The 22,263-nt window shown below is 69.7% G+C and overlaps 12 pseudogenes; all 12 read right to left on the bottom strand.

Moving 5' to 3' along the window:
- Positions 1–1,303: 1,303 nt before the first annotated feature.
- LOC148757954 (5S ribosomal RNA) lies at positions 1,304–1,423 on the bottom strand (annotated as a pseudogene).
- Positions 1,424–2,764: 1,341 nt separating this feature from the next.
- On the bottom strand, positions 2,765–2,884 carry LOC148757953 (5S ribosomal RNA; annotated as a pseudogene).
- A 2,035-nt stretch (positions 2,885–4,919) lies between these two features.
- On the bottom strand, positions 4,920–5,039 carry LOC148757952 (5S ribosomal RNA; annotated as a pseudogene).
- A 1,338-nt stretch (positions 5,040–6,377) lies between these two features.
- LOC148757951 (5S ribosomal RNA) lies at positions 6,378–6,497 on the bottom strand (annotated as a pseudogene).
- Positions 6,498–8,532: 2,035 nt separating this feature from the next.
- On the bottom strand, positions 8,533–8,652 carry LOC148757950 (5S ribosomal RNA; annotated as a pseudogene).
- Positions 8,653–9,990: 1,338 nt separating this feature from the next.
- LOC148757949 (5S ribosomal RNA) lies at positions 9,991–10,110 on the bottom strand (annotated as a pseudogene).
- A 2,035-nt stretch (positions 10,111–12,145) lies between these two features.
- Positions 12,146–12,265, bottom strand: LOC148757948 (5S ribosomal RNA; annotated as a pseudogene).
- A 1,338-nt stretch (positions 12,266–13,603) lies between these two features.
- Positions 13,604–13,723, bottom strand: LOC148757947 (5S ribosomal RNA; annotated as a pseudogene).
- Positions 13,724–15,758: 2,035 nt separating this feature from the next.
- Positions 15,759–15,878, bottom strand: LOC148757946 (5S ribosomal RNA; annotated as a pseudogene).
- A 1,338-nt stretch (positions 15,879–17,216) lies between these two features.
- Positions 17,217–17,336, bottom strand: LOC148757945 (5S ribosomal RNA; annotated as a pseudogene).
- Positions 17,337–19,371: 2,035 nt separating this feature from the next.
- Positions 19,372–19,491, bottom strand: LOC148757944 (5S ribosomal RNA; annotated as a pseudogene).
- Positions 19,492–20,832: 1,341 nt separating this feature from the next.
- Positions 20,833–20,952, bottom strand: LOC148757943 (5S ribosomal RNA; annotated as a pseudogene).
- Between the last annotated feature and the right edge of the window lie 1,311 nt (positions 20,953–22,263).

Genomic DNA, 22,263 nt, shown 5'->3' with positions numbered 1-22,263 from the left:
CCTCGCGTGGAGGGGTGCTGCGTGGGGGCTGCATGGTCATCAGCTGTGACCGCTTGGCCATCAGCTGTTGCCAGTTGGCCATGGGCCCCCGGAGGTGCTGCGTTGGCCAAGCTAGGAAGCGCGGGTGGTGGACTGCAAATTGCAGAGGGGCGCGGATTGCAGTGGGCCGGCTTGGTGGGTCGACGGTCGGTGTGTCGGTGGGTTGGCAGAGAAACGGCCGACCGGTTGGGGATCGGGCGGCTCCGGCCTGCCGTGTCTCCAAGCCAGCCGCCCGTGAGAAATGGTGCTCTCAGCCCCCTATCCGTGGCTCCGTTGGTGTTCCTTCTTGGCCTCACCATATCCTGCGTTCTTGTGCGGGGACGGGGACTAGAGTCCCCGCAGGACAGGGACCGACAGACAGAACGGGAGGAGGCGTAAGAGGGAGCGAGATGGAAATATACACGTATATGTACACGTATGTATCCCGACATACAGAGAGACATGGACAGAGACAGAAAAAGGGGGCTGGCTCGCGGGAGAGAGCTCCTGAGCGAGAGGCAGAGCCCAACAGGCACGTCACAGAGCCAGAGAGACGTGGGGGGGCCGGGGGGGAGGGACGCACAGGCGGGCACATGGACTGGGACAGACTCGCTGAGGCTGTGTTGAAGTGGCAGCCTCTCCACCGGAGTGTGGTCGTGCCCGGGGCTGGGCTCCACTACAGAGGCAGTGCCCGGGTATTGGCAGTCACCCTTGAAGGCCCCGGGCCAGGCCGGAGGGCCAGTGGGCTCCGAGCCCCGCCCAGGGACCCCCCCCAAGGGAGGAGAGTGGCAGCCCACAGGCACCCTGGTTGTGAGGGTTGTGTGCCTGCGTGCCTGCACTTCCCCTTGTGGTGGTCTCTCCTGGAGTCCAAGGGCGTGCGGTGTGTTTGGGTGCTGCTCCCTCTGTCCCCTGGTTTGACCCGGCTCTTTGTGCCCTGTGTGTTGGGGCCACCACGAACGGCGGGAAGGGAGGGCTCCTGGCTCTTGTGGGCGATGGGAGGGGGCGTGCGGGGGTGTGGGTAGAGGTGCCTGCCGGCGGAGACACAGGCTTGGATAACTGCTGCAGGCTGACGGCCTGCCTCAGCGAAGAGGACTAAGAAGAGGGTGTGGGGTGGAGCCCTGGCCGACGGGCCTGGTGTGCGGCCGGGGCTGCCAGCTTGTAGTGCCGGGTGGCTGACCGGCCTCTGGCCAGGGGGACCTTCGGCTGGCTGGGCGGCTTCAGAGGGGCAAGGGGCGGCAGGGGTTCGGAGGGAGCCACGCCGGGGCGGCGGCGCAAAAGGAGAGGCAAGCAAAAGCCTACAGGTATTCCCAGGCGGTCTCCCATCCAAGTACTAACCAGGCCCCTCCCTGCTTAGCTCCCGAATTCAGAGGAGATCGGGCGCGTTCAGGGTGGTATAGCCGTCGACGCTGGGACCTGGCTCCCCGCGCCCCAAGAGCCTGCTCCCGGACTGCCTCGTGAGCGCGCGCCATGCAGATGCTCCGCTCTGGTGGCGAACATCGACCCGCTGGCCGGCTCCGCCGTCACCGCGTCCCCGTCCAGTCCGGCTCCCCGCCTCCTCCGAATGCCCCTGGCGTGGGCGGCGGGCCACTCCTGGCCCGCAGCGAGGCCACTTCGCGCCACCGGAGGTTCCATGGGACACTGCCATTTCCCTGATGGTGCCAGAAGTCGTGGAACTCTGGCATCCTGGGATTCCCCAGGACCCAGACCGGCATACACCCCGCCCCCCTACCGCCACCAGGTTTACCCCCAACCGCACCCCCAAGACTGGTGGAGGCCTGCACCAGCAGGCAGCCCTGGGCCTGGGAGTTGTGGGAGAACCCCGCGGCGGCGGCGGCGGCGGCGGCGGCGGCGGCGTCCGCGGCGGAGGCAGGGGAGGGTGGCGATGTAGGCAATGGCAACCGCGTGGATGGCTCCAGGGCGGCGATGGCGGCGGCGACAATGGGGGCTTTGACGGTGGGCACTGGGGAGCGGGGAGCGCTGGCGGCGGCGGCGGTGGCGGGAGAGGGCGTGAGGGCGGTGCTGGCGCGGAGGCCGGGAGAGCAGAGGCCGGAGATTGAGGTAGTACGGCAAGGCCGGCGGCTGGGGTGGGGGCGGGGGAGAGGGCGGTGCTGGAGGCGGGGATGGGGAGAGGGGTGATGGCGGCGGCGGCAGCGGGGAGAGCAGAGGAGGCTGAATGAGGGAGTATGGCGTTGGCGGCGGCGGGGTCGCGGACTGGGGCGAGTGCAGCGCTGGCGGAGGGGGTGGGGAGCGTGGTGATGGCGGCGGCGGCGGCGGCGGCGCAGAAGCGGGGGCTGATCATGAGCAGCGCTGGCGGCGGCGGCGGCGAGGGAGGGTTGCGAGGTCGGCAATGGCGTCGGCGGCGGCGTTGTGTCGGCGGGGGCAGGGGGGAGGGCAGCGCTGGTGGGGGGTGTGGGAAACGCGGTGATGGCGGGGGCTTTGGTGGTGGCGGCGGGGGCCAGGGCAGCGCTGGTGGCGGCGGCGGCGGCGGCGGCGGCGGTGGCGACCGCCGCTGGGCCAAGGGATCCGGATGACGGCCTGCGGGACCGAAGAGGACGAAGAAGAGGGTGTGGGGGGGAGCACTGGCCGACGGGCCTGGTGTGCCGCCGGGGCTGCCAGCTTGTAGTGCCGGGTGGCTGACCGGCCTCTGGCCAGGGGGACCTTCGGCTGGCTGGGCGGCTGCAGAGGGGCAAGGGGCGGCAGGGGTTCGGAGGGAGCCACGCCGGGGCGGCGATGCAAAAGGAGAGGCGAGCAAAAGCCTACAGGTGTTCCCAGGTGGTCTCCCACCCAAGTACTAACCAGGCCCGACCCTGCTTAGCTTCCGAGTTCAGACGAGATCTGGCGCGTTCAGGGCGGTATGGCCTTAGGCGCTGGACCCGGCTCCCGGCGCTCCAAGAGCCTGCTCCCGACCTGCCTCCTGAGCGCGCGCCATGCTGCTGGGCCGCTCGGGTGGCGAGCATGTCTGCCTGAGCGCCTCCCGCCCGCTCCCCGCCTCCTCCGGACGCCGCTGGTGTGGGCGACGGGCTACTCCTGGCACACAGCGAGGCCCCTTCGCGCCCCCCCAGTGGCTCCACGGGCCTCGGTCACTTCCCTGACTGTGACAGATATCTGGGCGCCCGGGCATCCTGGGACTCCCCAGGCCCCGAACGGCTTTTACCCCGGGCCCCTACCCCAACCCCTCTCATCCCCCATCCCAGCCCCACAACCGCACAGCCCCCCTTGCTGCTGGACTGCCCCCACCTCTCAGGGCCACCGAGGGGGGCGCAGGGTCCTCTCAGTCCCCTCCGGCCCTAGGGACGTGCAACCCAGGCCCTGGCCCTGGCCGGCCCCACCCACTGGCCCAAAGCCAGGGAGAGCCACCCGCGCCACCAGGGTGCAGGAGCTCCGGTCTGCAGCCACCCTTCGTCACAAGCCTTCAGTCTGGGCCCTCGCCCCTCGTCAGCACCCGGAGTCCCGCCCGACCTCCGGTCCCTTCAGTGGCTACACGTCACGTCTCCTGACCCGGGGAGGTGAGAGAGGCCAGAGACGGAGCAAGAGAGTGGCGGAGAGAGACAGACGGGGACTGGGGACAGACTCCCAGAGAGCAGTTTGAGGCTCTGGGCCTCGCGTGGAGGGGTGCTGCGTGGGGGCTGCATGGTCATCAGCTGTGACCGCTTGGCCATCAGCTGTTGCCAGTTGGCCATGGGCCCCCGGAGGTGCTGCGTTGGCCAAGCTAGGAAGCGCGGGTGGTGGACTGCAAATTGCAGAGGGGCGCGGATTGCAGTGGGCCGGCTTGGTGGGTCGACGGTCGGTGTGTCGGTGGGTTGGCAGAGAAACGGCCGACCGGTTGGGGATGGGGCGGCTCCGGCCTGCCGTGTCTCCAAGCCAGCCGCCCGTGAGAAATGGTGCTCTCAGCCCCCTATCCGTGGCTCCGTTGGTGTTCCTTCTTGGCCTCACCATATCCTGCGTTCTTGTGCGGGGACGGGGACTAGAGTCCCCGCAGGACAGGGACCGACAGACAGAACGGGAGGAGGCGTAAGAGGGAGCGAGATGGAAATATACACGTATATGTACACGTATGTATCCCGACATACAGAGAGACATGGACAGAGACAGAAAAAGGGGGCTGGCTCGCGGGAGAGAGCTCCTGAGCGAGAGGCAGAGCCCAACAGGCACGTCACAGAGCCAGAGAGACGTGGGGGGGCCGGGGGGGAGGGACGCACAGGCGGGCACATGGACTGGGACAGACTCGCTGAGGCTGTGTTGAAGTGGCAGCCTCTCCACCGGAGTGTGGTCGTGCCCGGGGCTGGGCTCCACTACAGAGGCAGTGCCCGGGTATTGGCAGTCACCCTTGAAGGCCCCGGGCCAGGCCGGAGGGCCAGTGGGCTCCGAGCCCCGCCCAGGGACCCCCCCCAAGGGAGGAGAGTGGCAGCCCACAGGCACCCTGGTTGTGAGGGTTGTGTGCCTGCGTGCCTGCACTTCCCCTTGTGGTGGTCTCTCCTGGAGTCCAAGGGCGTGCGGTGTGTTTGGGTGCTGCTCCCTCTGTCCCCTGGTTTGACCCGGCTCTTTGTGCCCTGTGTGTTGGGGCCACCACGAACGGCGGGAAGGGAGGGCTCCTGGCTCTTGTGGGCGATGGGAGGGGGCGTGCGGGGGTGTGGGTAGAGGTGCCTGCCGGCGGAGACACAGGCTTGGATAACTGCTGCAGGCTGACGGCCTGCCTCAGCGAAGAGGACTAAGAAGAGGGTGTGGGGTGGAGCCCTGGCCGACGGGCCTGGTGTGCGGCCGGGGCTGCCAGCTTGTAGTGCCGGGTGGCTGACCGGCCTCTGGCCAGGGGGACCTTCGGCTGGCTGGGCGGCTTCAGAGGGGCAAGGGGCGGCAGGGGTTCGGAGGGAGCCACGCCGGGGCGGCGGCGCAAAAGGAGAGGCAAGCAAAAGCCTACAGGTATTCCCAGGCGGTCTCCCATCCAAGTACTAACCAGGCCCCTCCCTGCTTAGCTCCCGAATTCAGAGGAGATCGGGCGCGTTCAGGGTGGTATAGCCGTCGACGCTGGGACCTGGCTCCCCGCGCCCCAAGAGCCTGCTCCCGGACTGCCTCGTGAGCGCGCGCCATGCAGATGCTCCGCTCTGGTGGCGAACATCGACCCGCTGGCCGGCTCCGCCGTCACCGCGTCCCCGTCCAGTCCGGCTCCCCGCCTCCTCCGAATGCCCCTGGCGTGGGCGTCGGGCCACTGCTGGCCCGCAGCGAGGCCACTTCGCGCCACCGGAGGTTCCATGGGACACTGCCATTTCCCTGATGGTGCCAGAAGTCGTGGAACTCTGGCATCCTGGGATTCCCCAGGACCCAGACCGGCATACACCCCGCCCCCCTACCGCCACCAGGTTTACCCCCAACCGCACCCCCAAGACTGGTGGAGGCCTGCACCAGCAGGCAGCCCTGGGCCTGGGAGTTGTGGGAGGACCCCGCGGCGGCGGCGGCGGCGGCGGCGGCGTCCGCGGCGGAGGCAGGGGAGGGTGGCGATGTAGGCAATGGCAACCGCGTGGATGGCTCCAGGGCGGCGATGGCGGCGGCGACAATGGGGGCTTTGACGGTGGGCACTGGGGCGCGGGGAGCGCTGGCGGCGGCGGCGGTGGCGGGAGAGGGCGTGAGGGCGGTGCTGGCGCGGAGGCCGGGAGAGCAGAGGCCGGAGATTGAGGGAGTACGGCAAGGCCGGCGGCTGGGGTGGGGGCGGGGGAGAGGGCGGTGCTGGAGGCGGGGATGGGGAGAGGGGTGATGGCGGCGGCGGCAGCGGGGAGAGCAGAGGAGGCTGAATGAGGGAGTATGGCGTTGGCGGCGGCGGGGTCGCGGACTGGGGCGAGTGCAGCGCTGGCGGAGGGGGTGGGGAGCGTGGTGATGGCGGCGGCGGCGGCGGCGGCGCAGAAGCGGGGGCTGATCATGAGCAGCGCTGGCGGCGGCGGCGGCGAGGGAGGGTTGCGAGGTCGGCAATGGCGTCGGCGGCGGCGTTGTGTCGGCGGGGGCAGGGGGGAGGGCAGCGCTGGTGGGGGGTGTGGGAAACGCGGTGATGGCGGGGGCTTTGGTGGTGGCGGCGGGGGCCAGGGCAGCGCTGGTGGTGGCGGCGGCGGCGGCGGCGGCGGCGGTGGCGACCGCCGCTGGGCCAAGGGATCCGGATGACGGCCTGCGGGACCGAAGAGGACGAAGAAGAGGGTGTGGGGGGGAGCACTGGCCGACGGGCCTGGTGTGCCGCCGGGGCTGCCAGCTTGTAGTGCCGGGTGGCTGACCGGCCTCTGGCCAGGGGGACCTTCGGCTGGCTGGGCGGCTGCAGAGGGGCAAGGGGCGGCAGGGGTTCGGAGGGAGCCACGCCGGGGCGGCGATGCAAAAGGAGAGGCGAGCAAAAGCCTACAGGTGTTCCCAGGTGGTCTCCCACCCAAGTACTAACCAGGCCCGACCCTGCTTAGCTTCCGAGTTCAGACGAGATCTGGCGCGTTCAGGGCGGTATGGCCTTAGGCGCTGGACCCGGCTCCCGGCACTCCAAGAGCCTGCTCCCGACCTGCCTCCTGAGCGCGCGCCATGCTGCTGGGCCGCTCGGGTGGCGAGCATGTCTGCCTGAGCGCCTCCCGCCCGCTCCCCGCCTCCTCCGGACGCCGCTGGTGTGGGCGACGGGCTACTCCTGGCACACAGCGAGGCCCCTTCGCGCCCCCCCAGTGGCTCCACGGGCCTCGGTCACTTCCCTGACTGTGACAGATATCTGGGCGCCCGGGCATCCTGGGACTCCCCAGGCCCCGAACGGCTTTTACCCCGGGCCCCTACCCCAACCCCTCTCATCCCCCATCCCAGCCCCACAACCGCACAGCCCCCCTTGCTGCTGGACTGCCCCCACCTCTCAGGGCCACCGAGGGGGGCGCAGGGTCCTCTCAGTCCCCTCCGGCCCTAGGGACGTGCAACCCAGGCCCTGGCCCTGGCCGGCCCCACCCACTGGCCCAAAGCCAGGGAGAGCCACCCGCGCCACCAGGGTGCAGGAGCTCCGGTCTGCAGCCACCCTTCGTCACAAGCCTTCAGTCTGGGCCCTCGCCCCTCGTCAGCACCCGGAGTCCCGCCCGACCTCCGGTCCCTTCAGTGGCTACACGTCACGTCTCCTGACCCGGGGAGGTGAGAGAGGCCAGAGACGGAGCAAGAGAGTGGCGGAGAGAGACAGACGGGGACTGGGGACAGACTCCCAGAGAGCAGTTTGAGGCTCTGGGCCTCGCGTGGAGGGGTGCTGCGTGGGGGCTGCATGGTCATCAGCTGTGACCGCTTGGCCATCAGCTGTTGCCAGTTGGCCATGGGCCCCCGGAGGTGCTGCGTTGGCCAAGCTAGGAAGCGCGGGTGGTGGACTGCAAATTGCAGAGGGGCGCGGATTGCAGTGGGCCGGCTTGGTGGGTCGACGGTCGGTGTGTCGGTGGGTTGGCAGAGAAACGGCCGACCGGTTGGGGATGGGGCGGCTCCGGCCTGCCGTGTCTCCAAGCCAGCCGCCCGTGAGAAATGGTGCTCTCAGCCCCCTATCCGTGGCTCCGTTGGTGTTCCTTCTTGGCCTCACCATATCCTGCGTTCTTGTGCGGAGACGGGGACTAGAGTCCCCGCAGGACAGGGACCGACAGACAGAACGGGAGGAGGCGTAAGAGGGAGCGAGATGGAAATATACACGTATATGTACACGTATGTATCCCGACATACAGAGAGACATGGACAGAGACAGAAAAAGGGGGCTGGCTCGCGGGAGAGAGCTCCTGAGCGAGAGGCAGAGCCCAACAGGCACGTCACAGAGCCAGAGAGACGTGGGGGGGCCGGGGGGGAGGGACGCACAGGCGGGCACATGGACTGGGACAGACTCGCTGAGGCTGTGTTGAAGTGGCAGCCTCTCCACCGGAGTGTGGTCGTGCCCGGGGCTGGGCTCCACTACAGAGGCAGTGCCCGGGTATTGGCAGTCACCCTTGAAGGCCCCGGGCCAGGCCGGAGGGCCAGTGGGCTCCGAGCCCCGCCCAGGGACCCCCCCCAAGGGAGGAGAGTGGCAGCCCACAGGCACCCTGGTTGTGAGGGTTGTGTGCCTGCGTGCCTGCACTTCCCCTTGTGGTGGTCTCTCCTGGAGTCCAAGGGCGTGCGGTGTGTTTGGGTGCTGCTCCCTCTGTCCCCTGGTTTGACCCGGCTCTTTGTGCCCTGTGTGTTGGGGCCACCACGAACGGCGGGAAGGGAGGGCTCCTGGCTCTTGTGGGCGATGGGAGGGGGCGTGCGGGGGTGTGGGTAGAGGTGCCTGCCGGCGGAGACACAGGCTTGGATAACTGCTGCAGGCTGACGGCCTGCCTCAGCGAAGAGGACTAAGAAGAGGGTGTGGGGTGGAGCCCTGGCCGACGGGCCTGGTGTGCGGCCGGGGCTGCCAGCTTGTAGTGCCGGGTGGCTGACCGGCCTCTGGCCAGGGGGACCTTCGGCTGGCTGGGCGGCTTCAGAGGGGCAAGGGGCGGCAGGGGTTCGGAGGGAGCCACGCCGGGGCGGCGGCGCAAAAGGAGAGGCAAGCAAAAGCCTACAGGTATTCCCAGGCGGTCTCCCATCCAAGTACTAACCAGGCCCCTCCCTGCTTAGCTCCCGAATTCAGAGGAGATCGGGCGCGTTCAGGGTGGTATAGCCGTCGACGCTGGGACCTGGCTCCCCGCGCCCCAAGAGCCTGCTCCCGGACTGCCTCGTGAGCGCGCGCCATGCAGATGCTCCGCTCTGGTGGCGAACATCGACCCGCTGGCCGGCTCCGCCGTCACCGCGTCCCCGTCCAGTCCGGCTCCCCGCCTCCTCCGAATGCCCCTGGCGTGGGCGTCGGGCCACTGCTGGCCCGCAGCGAGGCCACTTCGCGCCACCGGAGGTTCCATGGGACACTGCCATTTCCCTGATGGTGCCAGAAGTCGTGGAACTCTGGCATCCTGGGATTCCCCAGGACCCAGACCGGCATACACCCCGCCCCCCTACCGCCACCAGGTTTACCCCCAACCGCACCCCCAAGACTGGTGGAGGCCTGCACCAGCAGGCAGCCCTGGGCCTGGGAGTTGTGGGAGGACCCCGCGGCGGCGGCGGCGGCGGCGGCGGCGTCCGCGGCGGAGGCAGGGGAGGGTGGCGATGTAGGCAATGGCAACCGCGTGGATGGCTCCAGGGCGGCGATGGCGGCGGCGACAATGGGGGCTTTGACGGTGGGCACTGGGGCGCGGGGAGCGCTGGCGGCGGCGGCGGTGGCGGGAGAGGGCGTGAGGGCGGTGCTGGCGCGGAGGCCGGGAGAGCAGAGGCCGGAGATTGAGGGAGTACGGCAAGGCCGGCGGCTGGGGTGGGGGCGGGGGAGAGGGCGGTGCTGGAGGCGGGGATGGGGAGAGGGGTGATGGCGGCGGCGGCAGCGGGGAGAGCAGAGGAGGCTGAATGAGGGAGTATGGCGTTGGCGGCGGCGGGGTCGCGGACTGGGGCGAGTGCAGCGCTGGCGGAGGGGGTGGGGAGCGTGGTGATGGCGGCGGCGGCGGCGGCGGCGCAGAAGCGGGGGCTGATCATGAGCAGCGCTGGCGGCGGCGGCGGCGAGGGAGGGTTGCGAGGTCGGCAATGGCGTCGGCGGCGGCGTTGTGTCGGCGGGGGCAGGGGGGAGGGCAGCGCTGGTGGGGGGTGTGGGAAACGCGGTGATGGCGGGGGCTTTGGTGGTGGCGGCGGGGGCCAGGGCAGCGCTGGTGGTGGCGGCGGCGGCGGCGGCGGCGGCGGTGGCGACCGCCGCTGGGCCAAGGGATCCGGATGACGGCCTGCGGGACCGAAGAGGACGAAGAAGAGGGTGTGGGGGGGAGCACTGGCCGACGGGCCTGGTGTGCCGCCGGGGCTGCCAGCTTGTAGTGCCGGGTGGCTGACCGGCCTCTGGCCAGGGGGACCTTCGGCTGGCTGGGCGGCTGCAGAGGGGCAAGGGGCGGCAGGGGTTCGGAGGGAGCCACGCCGGGGCGGCGATGCAAAAGGAGAGGCGAGCAAAAGCCTACAGGTGTTCCCAGGTGGTCTCCCACCCAAGTACTAACCAGGCCCGACCCTGCTTAGCTTCCGAGTTCAGACGAGATCTGGCGCGTTCAGGGCGGTATGGCCTTAGGCGCTGGACCCGGCTCCCGGCGCTCCAAGAGCCTGCTCCCGACCTGCCTCCTGAGCGCGCGCCATGCTGCTGGGCCGCTCGGGTGGCGAGCATGTCTGCCTGAGCGCCTCCCGCCCGCTCCCCGCCTCCTCCGGACGCCGCTGGTGTGGGCGACGGGCTACTCCTGGCACACAGCGAGGCCCCTTCGCGCCCCCCCAGTGGCTCCACGGGCCTCGGTCACTTCCCTGACTGTGACAGATATCTGGGCGCCCGGGCATCCTGGGACTCCCCAGGCCCCGAACGGCTTTTACCCCGGGCCCCTACCCCAACCCCTCTCATCCCCCATCCCAGCCCCACAACCGCACAGCCCCCCTTGCTGCTGGACTGCCCCCACCTCTCAGGGCCACCGAGGGGGGCGCAGGGTCCTCTCAGTCCCCTCCGGCCCTAGGGACGTGCAACCCAGGCCCTGGCCCTGGCCGGCCCCACCCACTGGCCCAAAGCCAGGGAGAGCCACCCGCGCCACCAGGGTGCAGGAGCTCCGGTCTGCAGCCACCCTTCGTCACAAGCCTTCAGTCTGGGCCCTCGCCCCTCGTCAGCACCCGGAGTCCCGCCCGACCTCCGGTCCCTTCAGTGGCTACACGTCACGTCTCCTGACCCGGGGAGGTGAGAGAGGCCAGAGACGGAGCAAGAGAGTGGCGGAGAGAGACAGACGGGGACTGGGGACAGACTCCCAGAGAGCAGTTTGAGGCTCTGGGCCTCGCGTGGAGGGGTGCTGCGTGGGGGCTGCATGGTCATCAGCTGTGACCGCTTGGCCATCAGCTGTTGCCAGTTGGCCATGGGCCCCCGGAGGTGCTGCGTTGGCCAAGCTAGGAAGCGCGGGTGGTGGACTGCAAATTGCAGAGGGGCGCGGATTGCAGTGGGCCGGCTTGGTGGGTCGACGGTCGGTGTGTCGGTGGGTTGGCAGAGAAACGGCCGACCGGTTGGGGATCGGGCGGCTCCGGCCTGCCGTGTCTCCAAGCCAGCCGCCCGTGAGAAATGGTGCTCTCAGCCCCCTATCCGTGGCTCCGTTGGTGTTCCTTCTTGGCCTCACCATATCCTGCGTTCTTGTGCGGGGACGGGGACTAGAGTCCCCGCAGGACAGGGACCGACAGACAGAACGGGAGGAGGCGTAAGAGGGAGCGAGATGGAAATATACACGTATATGTACACGTATGTATCCCGACATACAGAGAGACATGGACAGAGACAGAAAAAGGGGGCTGGCTCGCGGGAGAGAGCTCCTGAGCGAGAGGCAGAGCCCAACAGGCACGTCACAGAGCCAGAGAGACGTGGGGGGGCCGGGGGGGAGGGACGCACAGGCGGGCACATGGACTGGGACAGACTCGCTGAGGCTGTGTTGAAGTGGCAGCCTCTCCACCGGAGTGTGGTCGTGCCCGGGGCTGGGCTCCACTACAGAGGCAGTGCCCGGGTATTGGCAGTCACCCTTGAAGGCCCCGGGCCAGGCCGGAGGGCCAGTGGGCTCCGAGCCCCGCCCAGGGACCCCCCCCAAGGGAGGAGAGTGGCAGCCCACAGGCACCCTGGTTGTGAGGGTTGTGTGCCTGCGTGCCTGCACTTCCCCTTGTGGTGGTCTCTCCTGGAGTCCAAGGGCGTGCGGTGTGTTTGGGTGCTGCTCCCTCTGTCCCCTGGTTTGACCCGGCTCTTTGTGCCCTGTGTGTTGGGGCCACCACGAACGGCGGGAAGGGAGGGCTCCTGGCTCTTGTGGGCGATGGGAGGGGGCGTGCGGGGGTGTGGGTAGAGGTGCCTGCCGGCGGAGACACAGGCTTGGATAACTGCTGCAGGCTGACGGCCTGCCTCAGCGAAGAGGACTAAGAAGAGGGTGTGGGGTGGAGCCCTGGCCGACGGGCCTGGTGTGCGGCCGGGGCTGCCAGCTTGTAGTGCCGGGTGGCTGACCGGCCTCTGGCCAGGGGGACCTTCGGCTGGCTGGGCGGCTTCAGAGGGGCAAGGGGCGGCAGGGGTTCGGAGGGAGCCACGCCGGGGCGGCGGCGCAAAAGGAGAGGCAAGCAAAAGCCTACAGGTATTCCCAGGCGGTCTCCCATCCAAGTACTAACCAGGCCCCTCCCTGCTTAGCTCCCGAATTCAGAGGAGATCGGGCGCGTTCAGGGTGGTATAGCCGTCGACGCTGGGACCTGGCTCCCCGCGCCCCAAGAGCCTGCTCCCGGACTGCCTCGTGAGCGCGCGCCATGCAGATGCTCCGCTCTGGTGGCGAACATCGACCCGCTGGCCGGCTCCGCCGTCACCGCGTCCCCGTCCAGTCCGGCTCCCCGCCTCCTCCGAATGCCCCTGGCGTGGGCGTCGGGCCACTGCTGGCCCGCAGCGAGGCCACTTCGCGCCACCGGAGGTTCCATGGGACACTGCCATTTCCCTGATGGTGCCAGAAGTCGTGGAACTCTGGCATCCTGGGATTCCCCAGGACCCAGACCGGCATACACCCCGCCCCCCTACCGCCACCAGGTTTACCCCCAACCGCACCCCCAAGACTGGTGGAGGCCTGCACCAGCAGGCAGCCCTGGGCCTGGGAGTTGTGGGAGGACCCCGCGGCGGCGGCGGCGGCGGCGGCGGCGTCCGCGGCGGAGGCAGGGGAGGGTGGCGATGTAGGCAATGGCAACCGCGTGGATGGCTCCAGGGCGGCGATGGCGGCGGCGACAATGGGGGCTTTGACGGTGGGCACTGGGGCGCGGGGAGCGCTGGCGGCGGCGGCGGTGGCGGGAGAGGGCGTGAGGGCGGTGCTGGCGCGGAGGCCGGGAGAGCAGAGGCCGGAGATTGAGGGAGTACGGCAAGGCCGGCGGCTGGGGTGGGGGCGGGGGAGAGGGCGGTGCTGGAGGCGGGGATGGGGAGAGGGGTGATGGCGGCGGCGGCAGCGGGGAGAGCAGAGGAGGCTGAATGAGGGAATATGGCGTTGGCGGCGGCGGGGTCGCGGACTGGGGCGAGTGCAGCGCTGGCGGAGGGGGTGGGGAGCGTGGTGATGGCGGCGGCGGCGGCGGCGGCGCAGAAGCGGGGGCTGATCATGAGCAGCGCTGGCGGCGGCGGCGGCGGCGAGGGAGGGTTGCGAGGTCGGCAATGGCGTCGGCGGCGGCGTTGTGTCGGCGGGGGCAGGGGGGAGGGCAGCGCTGGCGAGGGGTGTGGGAAACGCGGTGATGGCGGGGGCTTTGGTGGTGGCGGCGGGGGCCAGGGCAGCGCTGGTGGCGGCGGCGGCGGCGGCGGCGGCGGTGGCGACCGCCGCTGGGCCAAGGGATCCGGATGACGGCCTGCGGGACCGAAGAGGACGAAGAAGAGGGTGTGGGGGGGAGCACTGGCCGACGGGCCTGGTGTGCCGCCGGGGCTGCCAGCTTGTAGTGCCGGGTGGCTGACCGGCCTCTGGCCAGGGGGACCTTCGGCTGGCTGGGCGGCTGCAGAGGGGCAAGGGGCGGCAGGGGTTCGGAGGGAGCCACGCCGGGGCGGCGATGCAAAAGGAGAGGCGAGCAAAAGCCTACAGGTGTTCCCAGGTGGTCTCCCACCCAAGTACTAACCAGGCCCGACCCTGCTTAGCTTCCGAGTTCAGACGAGATCTGGCGCGTTCAGGGCGGTATGGCCTTAGGCGCTGGACCCGGCTCCCGGCGCTCCAAGAGCCTGCTCCCGACCTGCCTCCTGAGCGCGCGCCATGCTGCTGGGCCGCTCGGGTGGCGAGCATGTCTGCCTGAGCGCCTCCCGCCCGCTCCCCGCCTCCTCCGGACGCCGCTGGTGTGGGCGACGGGCTACTCCTGGCACACAGCGAGGCCCCTTCGCGCCCCCCCAGTGGCTCCACGGGCCTCGGTCACTTCCCTGACTGTGACAGATATCTGGGCGCCCGGGCATCCTGGGACTCCCCAGGCCCCGAACGGCTTTTACCCCGGGCCCCTACCCCAACCCCTCTCATCCCCCATCCCAGCCCCACAACCGCACAGCCCCCCTTGCTGCTGGACTGCCCCCACCTCTCAGGGCCACCGAGGGGGGCGCAGGGTCCTCTCAGTCCCCTCCGGCCCTAGGGACGTGCAACCCAGGCCCTGGCCCTGGCCGGCCCCACCCACTGGCCCAAAGCCAGGGAGAGCCACCCGCGCCACCAGGGTGCAGGAGCTCCGGTCTGCAGCCACCCTTCGTCACAAGCCTTCAGTCTGGGCCCTCGCCCCTCGTCAGCACCCGGAGTCCCGCCCGACCTCCGGTCCCTTCAGTGGCTACACGTCACGTCTCCTGACCCGGGGAGGTGAGAGAGGCCAGAGACGGAGCAAGAGAGTGGCGGAGAGAGACAGACGGGGACTGGGGACAGACTCCCAGAGAGCAGTTTGAGGCTCTGGGTCTCGCGTGGAGGGGTGCTGCGTGGGGGCTGCATGGTCATCAGCTGTGACCGCTTGGCCATCAGCTGTTGCCAGTTGGCCATGGGCCCCCGGAGGTGCTGCGTTGGCCAAGCTAGGAAGCGCGGGTGGTGGACTGCAAATTGCAGAGGGGCGCGGATTGCAGTGGGCCGGCTTGGTGGGTCGACGGTCGGTGTGTCGGTGGGTTGGCAGAGAAACGGCCGACCGGTTGGGGATCGGGCGGCTCCGGCCTGCCGTGTCTCCAAGCCAGCCGCCCGTGAGAAATGGTGCTCTCAGCCCCCTATCCGTGGCTCCGTTGGTGTTCCTTCTTGGCCTCACCATATCCTGCGTTCTTGTGCGGGGACGGGGACTAGAGTCCCCGCAGGACAGGGACCGACAGACAGAACGGGAGGAGGCGTAAGAGGGAGCGAGATGGAAATATACACGTATATGTACACGTATGTATCCCGACATACAGAGAGACATGGACAGAGACAGAAAAAGGGGGCTGGCTCGCGGGAGAGAGCTCCTGAGCGAGAGGCAGAGCCCAACAGGCACGTCACAGAGCCAGAGAGACGTGGGGGGGCCGGGGGGGAGGGACGCACAGGCGGGCACATGGACTGGGACAGACTCGCTGAGGCTGTGTTGAAGTGGCAGCCTCTCCACCGGAGTGTGGTCGTGCCCGGGGCTGGGCTCCACTACAGAGGCAGTGCCCGGGTATTGGCAGTCACCCTTGAAGGCCCCGGGCCAGGCCGGAGGGCCAGTGGGCTCCGAGCCCCGCCCAGGGACCCCCCCCAAGGGAGGAGAGTGGCAGCCCACAGGCACCCTGGTTGTGAGGGTTGTGTGCCTGCGTGCCTGCACTTCCCCTTGTGGTGGTCTCTCCTGGAGTCCAAGGGCGTGCGGTGTGTTTGGGTGCTGCTCCCTCTGTCCCCTGGTTTGACCCGGCTCTTTGTGCCCTGTGTGTTGGGGCCACCACGAACGGCGGGAAGGGAGGGCTCCTGGCTCTTGTGGGCGATGGGAGGGGGCGTGCGGGGGTGTGGGTAGAGGTGCCTGCCGGCGGAGACACAGGCTTGGATAACTGCTGCAGGCTGACGGCCTGCCTCAGCGAAGAGGACTAAGAAGAGGGTGTGGGGTGGAGCCCTGGCCGACGGGCCTGGTGTGCGGCCGGGGCTGCCAGCTTGTAGTGCCGGGTGGCTGACCGGCCTCTGGCCAGGGGGACCTTCGGCTGGCTGGGCGGCTTCAGAGGGGCAAGGGGCGGCAGGGGTTCGGAGGGAGCCACGCCGGGGCGGCGGCGCAAAAGGAGAGGCAAGCAAAAGCCTACAGGTATTCCCAGGCGGTCTCCCATCCAAGTACTAACCAGGCCCCTCCCTGCTTAGCTCCCGAATTCAGAGGAGATCGGGCGCGTTCAGGGTGGTATAGCCGTCGACGCTGGGACCTGGCTCCCCGCGCCCCAAGAGCCTGCTCCCGGACTGCCTCGTGAGCGCGCGCCATGCAGATGCTCCGCTCTGGTGGCGAACATCGACCCGCTGGCCGGCTCCGCCGTCACCGCGTCCCCGTCCAGTCCGGCTCCCCGCCTCCTCCGAATGCCCCTGGCGTGGGCGTCGGGCCACTGCTGGCCCGCAGCGAGGCCACTTCGCGCCACCGGAGGTTCCATGGGACACTGCCATTTCCCTGATGGTGCCAGAAGTCGTGGAACTCTGGCATCCTGGGATTCCCCAGGACCCAGACCGGCATACACCCCGCCCCCCTACCGCCACCAGGTTTACCCCCAACCGCACCCCCAAGACTGGTGGAGGCCTGCACCAGCAGGCAGCCCTGGGCCTGGGAGTTGTGGGAGGACCCCGCGGCGGCGGCGGCGGCGGCGGCGGCGTCCGCGGCGGAGGCAGGGGAGGGTGGCGATGTAGGCAATGGCAACCGCGTGGATGGCTCCAGGGCGGCGATGGCGGCGGCGACAATGGGGGCTTTGACGGTGGGCACTGGGGCGCGGGGAGCGCTGGCGGCGGCGGCGGTGGCGGGAGAGGGCGTGAGGGCGGTGCTGGCGCGGAGGCCGGGAGAGCAGAGGCCGGAGATTGAGGGAGTACGGCAAGGCCGGCGGCTGGGGTGGGGGCGGGGGAGAGGGCGGTGCTGGAGGCGGGGATGGGGAGAGGGGTGATGGCGGCGGCGGCAGCGGGGAGAGCAGAGGAGGCTGAATGAGGGAATATGGCGTTGGCGGCGGCGGGGTCGCGGACTGGGGCGAGTGCAGCGCTGGCGGAGGGGGTGGGGAGCGTGGTGATGGCGGCGGCGGCGGCGGCGGCGCAGAAGCGGGGGCTGATCATGAGCAGCGCTGGCGGCGGCGGCGGCGGCGAGGGAGGGTTGCGAGGTCGGCAATGGCGTCGGCGGCGGCGTTGTGTCGGCGGGGGCAGGGGGGAGGGCAGCGCTGGCGAGGGGTGTGGGAAACGCGGTGATGGCGGGGGCTTTGGTGGTGGCGGCGGGGGCCAGGGCAGCGCTGGTGGCGGCGGCGGCGGCGGCGGCGGCGGTGGCGACCGCCGCTGGGCCAAGGGATCCGGATGACGGCCTGCGGGACCGAAGAGGACGAAGAAGAGGGTGTGGGGGGGAGCACTGGCCGACGGGCCTGGTGTGCCGCCGGGGCTGCCAGCTTGTAGTGCCGGGTGGCTGACCGGCCTCTGGCCAGGGGGACCTTCGGCTGGCTGGGCGGCTGCAGAGGGGCAAGGGGCGGCAGGGGTTCGGAGGGAGCCACGCCGGGGCGGCGATGCAAAAGGAGAGGCGAGCAAAAGCCTACAGGTGTTCCCAGGTGGTCTCCCACCCAAGTACTAACCAGGCCCGACCCTGCTTAGCTTCCGAGTTCAGACGAGATCTGGCGCGTTCAGGGCGGTATGGCCTTAGGCGCTGGACCCGGCTCCCGGCGCTCCAAGAGCCTGCTCCCGACCTGCCTCCTGAGCGCGCGCCATGCTGCTGGGCCGCTCGGGTGGCGAGCATGTCTGCCTGAGCGCCTCCCGCCCGCTCCCCGCCTCCTCCGGACGCCGCTGGTGTGGGCGACGGGCTACTCCTGGCACACAGCGAGGCCCCTTCGCGCCCCCCCAGTGGCTCCACGGGCCTCGGTCACTTCCCTGACTGTGACAGATATCTGGGCGCCCGGGCATCCTGGGACTCCCCAGGCCCCGAACGGCTTTTACCCCGGGCCCCTACCCCAACCCCTCTCATCCCCCATCCCAGCCCCACAACCGCACAGCCCCCCTTGCTGCTGGACTGCCCCCACCTCTCAGGGCCACCGAGGGGGGCGCAGGGTCCTCTCAGTCCCCTCCGGCCCTAGGGACGTGCAACCCAGGCCCTGGCCCTGGCCGGCCCCACCCACTGGCCCAAAGCCAGGGAGAGCCACCCGCGCCACCAGGGTGCAGGAGCTCCGGTCTGCAGCCACCCTTCGTCACAAGCCTTCAGTCTGGGCCCTCGCCCCTCGTCAGCACCCGGAGTCCCGCCCGACCTCCGGTCCCTTCAGTGGCTACACGTCACGTCTCCTGACCCGGGGAGGTGAGAGAGGCCAGAGACGGAGCAAGAGAGTGGCGGAGAGAGACAGACGGGGACTGGGGACAGACTCCCAGAGAGCAGTTTGAGGCTCTGGGCCTCGCGTGGAGGGGTGCTGCGTGGGGGCTGCATGGTCATCAGCTGTGACCGCTTGGCCATCAGCTGTTGCCAGTTGGCCATGGGCCCCCGGAGGTGCTGCGTTGGCCAAGCTAGGAAGCGCGGGTGGTGGACTGCAAATTGCAGAGGGGCGCGGATTGCAGTGGGCCGGCTTGGTGGGTCGACGGTCGGTGTGTCGGTGGGTTGGCAGAGAAACGGCCGACCGGTTGGGGATCGGGCGGCTCCGGCCTGCCGTGTCTCCAAGCCAGCCGCCCGTGAGAAATGGTGCTCTCAGCCCCCTATCCGTGGCTCCGTTGGTGTTCCTTCTTGGCCTCACCATATCCTGCGTTCTTGTGCGGGGACGGGGACTAGAGTCCCCGCAGGACAGGGACCGACAGACAGAACGGGAGGAGGCGTAAGAGGGAGCGAGATGGAAATATACACGTATATGTACACGTATGTATCCCGACATACAGAGAGACATGGACAGAGACAGAAAAAGGGGGCTGGCTCGCGGGAGAGAGCTCCTGAGCGAGAGGCAGAGCCCAACAGGCACGTCACAGAGCCAGAGAGACGTGGGGGGGCCGGGGGGGAGGGACGCACAGGCGGGCACATGGACTGGGACAGACTCGCTGAGGCTGTGTTGAAGTGGCAGCCTCTCCACCGGAGTGTGGTCGTGCCCGGGGCTGGGCTCCACTACAGAGGCAGTGCCCGGGTATTGGCAGTCACCCTTGAAGGCCCCGGGCCAGGCCGGAGGGCCAGTGGGCTCCGAGCCCCGCCCAGGGACCCCCCCCAAGGGAGGAGAGTGGCAGCCCACAGGCACCCTGGTTGTGAGGGTTGTGTGCCTGCGTGCCTGCACTTCCCCTTGTGGTGGTCTCTCCTGGAGTCCAAGGGCGTGCGGTGTGTTTGGGTGCTGCTCCCTCTGTCCCCTGGTTTGACCCGGCTCTTTGTGCCCTGTGTGTTGGGGCCACCACGAACGGCGGGAAGGGAGGGCTCCTGGCTCTTGTGGGCGATGGGAGGGGGCGTGCGGGGGTGTGGGTAGAGGTGCCTGCCGGCGGAGACACAGGCTTGGATAACTGCTGCAGGCTGACGGCCTGCCTCAGCGAAGAGGACTAAGAAGAGGGTGTGGGGTGGAGCCCTGGCCGACGGGCCTGGTGTGCGGCCGGGGCTGCCAGCTTGTAGTGCCGGGTGGCTGACCGGCCTCTGGCCAGGGGGACCTTCGGCTGGCTGGGCGGCTTCAGAGGGGCAAGGGGCGGCAGGGGTTCGGAGGGAGCCACGCCGGGGCGGCGGCGCAAAAGGAGAGGCAAGCAAAAGCCTACAGGTATTCCCAGGCGGTCTCCCATCCAAGTACTAACCAGGCCCCTCCCTGCTTAGCTCCCGAATTCAGAGGAGATCGGGCGCGTTCAGGGTGGTATAGCCGTCGACGCTGGGACCTGGCTCCCCGCGCCCCAAGAGCCTGCTCCCGGACTGCCTCGTGAGCGCGCGCCATGCAGATGCTCCGCTCTGGTGGCGAACATCGACCCGCTGGCCGGCTCCGCCGTCACCGCGTCCCCGTCCAGTCCGGCTCCCCGCCTCCTCCGAATGCCCCTGGCGTGGGCGTCGGGCCACTGCTGGCCCGCAGCGAGGCCACTTCGCGCCACCGGAGGTTCCATGGGACACTGCCATTTCCCTGATGGTGCCAGAAGTCGTGGAACTCTGGCATCCTGGGATTCCCCAGGACCCAGACCGGCATACACCCCGCCCCCCTACCGCCACCAGGTTTACCCCCAACCGCACCCCCAAGACTGGTGGAGGCCTGCACCAGCAGGCAGCCCTGGGCCTGGGAGTTGTGGGAGGACCCCGCGGCGGCGGCGGCGGCGGCGGCGGCGTCCGCGGCGGAGGCAGGGGAGGGTGGCGATGTAGGCAATGGCAACCGCGTGGATGGCTCCAGGGCGGCGATGGCGGCGGCGACAATGGGGGCTTTGACGGTGGGCACTGGGGCGCGGGGAGCGCTGGCGGCGGCGGCGGTGGCGGGAGAGGGCGTGAGGGCGGTGCTGGCGCGGAGGCCGGGAGAGCAGAGGCCGGAGATTGAGGGAGTACGGCAAGGCCGGCGGCTGGGGTGGGGGCGGGGGAGAGGGCGGTGCTGGAGGCGGGGATGGGGAGAGGGGTGATGGCGGCGGCGGCAGCGGGGAGAGCAGAGGAGGCTGAATGAGGGAATATGGCGTTGGCGGCGGCGGGGTCGCGGACTGGGGCGAGTGCAGCGCTGGCGGAGGGGGTGGGGAGCGTGGTGATGGCGGCGGCGGCGGCGGCGGCGCAGAAGCGGGGGCTGATCATGAGCAGCGCTGGCGGCGGCGGCGGCGGCGAGGGAGGGTTGCGAGGTCGGCAATGGCGTCGGCGGCGGCGTTGTGTCGGCGGGGGCAGGGGGGAGGGCAGCGCTGGCGAGGGGTGTGGGAAACGCGGTGATGGCGGGGGCTTTGGTGGTGGCGGCGGGGGCCAGGGCAGCGCTGGTGGCGGCGGCGGCGGCGGCGGCGGCGGCGGTGGCGACCGCCGCTGGGCCAAGGGATCCGGATGATGGCCTGCGGGACCGAAGAGGACGAAGAAGAGGGTGTGGGGGGGAGCACTGGCCGACGGGCCTGGTGTGCCGCCGGGGCTGCCAGCTTGTAGTGCCGGGTGGCTGACCGGCCTCTGGCCAGGGGGACCTTCGGCTGGCTGGGCGGCTGCAGAGGGGCAAGGGGCGGCAGGGGTTCGGAGGGAGCCACGCCGGGGCGGCGATGCAAAAGGAGAGGCGAGCAAAAGCCTACAGGTGTTCCCAGGTGGTCTCCCACCCAAGTACTAACCAGGCCCGACCCTGCTTAGCTTCCGAGTTCAGACGAGATCTGGCGCGTTCAGGGCGGTATGGCCTTAGGCGCTGGACCCGGCTCCCTGCGCTCCAAGAGCCTGCTCCCGACCTGCCTCCTGAGCGCGCGCCATGCTGCTGGGCCGCTCGGGTGGCGAGCATGTCTGCCTGAGCGCCTCCCGCCCGCTCCCCGCCTCCTCCGGACGCCGCTGGTGTGGGCGACGGGCTACTCCTGGCACACAGCGAGGCCCCTTCGCGCCCCCCAGTGGCTCCACGGGCCTCGGTCACTTCCCTGACTGTGACAGATATCTGGGCGCCCGGGCATCCTGGGACTCCCCAGGCCCCGAACGGCTTTTACCCCGGGCCCCTACCCCAACCCCTCTCATCCCCCATCCCAGCCCCACAACCGCACAGCCCCCCTTGCTGCTGGACTGCCCCCACCTCTCAGGGCCACCGAGGGGGGCGCAGGGTCCTCTCAGTCCCCTCCGGCCCTAGGGACGTGCAACCCAGGCCCTGGCCCTGGCCGGCCCCACCCACTGGCCCAAAGCCAGGGAGAGCCACCCGCGCCACCAGGGTGCAGGAGCTCCGGTCTGCAGCCACCCTTCGTCACAAGCCTTCAGTCTGGGCCCTCGCCCCTCGTCAGCACCCGGAGTCCCGCCCGACCTCCGGTCCCTTCAGTGGCTACACGTCACGTCTCCTGACCCGGGGAGGTGAGAGAGGCCAGAGACGGAGCAAGAGAGTGGCGGAGAGAGACAGACGGGGACTGGGGACAGACTCCCAGAGAGCAGTTTGAGGCTCTGGGCCTCGCGTGGAGGGGTGCTGCGTGGGGGCTGCATGGTCATCAGCTGTGACCGCTTGGCCATCAGCTGTTGCCAGTTGGCCATGGGCCCCCGGAGGTGCTGCGTTGGCCAAGCTAGGAAGCGCGGGTGGTGGACTGCAAATTGCAGAGGGGCGCGGATTGCAGTGGGCCGGCTTGGTGGGTCGACGGTCGGTGTGTCGGTGGGTTGGCAGAGAAACGGCCGACCGGTTGGGGATCGGGCGGCTCCGGCCTGCCGTGTCTCCAAGCCAGCCGCCCGTGAGAAATGGTGCTCTCAGCCCCCTATCCGTGGCTCCGTTGGTGTTCCTTCTTGGCCTCACCATATCCTGCGTTCTTGTGCGGGGACGGGGACTAGAGTCCCCGCAGGACAGGGACCGACAGACAGAACGGGAGGAGGCGTAAGAGGGAGCGAGATGGAAATATACACGTATATGTACACGTATGTATCCCGACATACAGAGAGACATGGACAGAGACAGAAAAAGGGGGCTGGCTCGCGGGAGAGAGCTCCTGAGCGAGAGGCAGAGCCCAACAGGCACGTCACAGAGCCAGAGAGACGTGGGGG

Source organism: Rhinolophus sinicus, chromosome 6, assembly GCF_057876585.1.
Source record: "Rhinolophus sinicus isolate RSI-liver-muscle chromosome 6, RSI-T2T, whole genome shotgun sequence".
NCBI lineage: Eukaryota > Metazoa > Chordata > Mammalia > Chiroptera > Rhinolophidae > Rhinolophus > Rhinolophus sinicus.
This window is presented reverse-complemented; position numbering and strand designations above follow the sequence as displayed.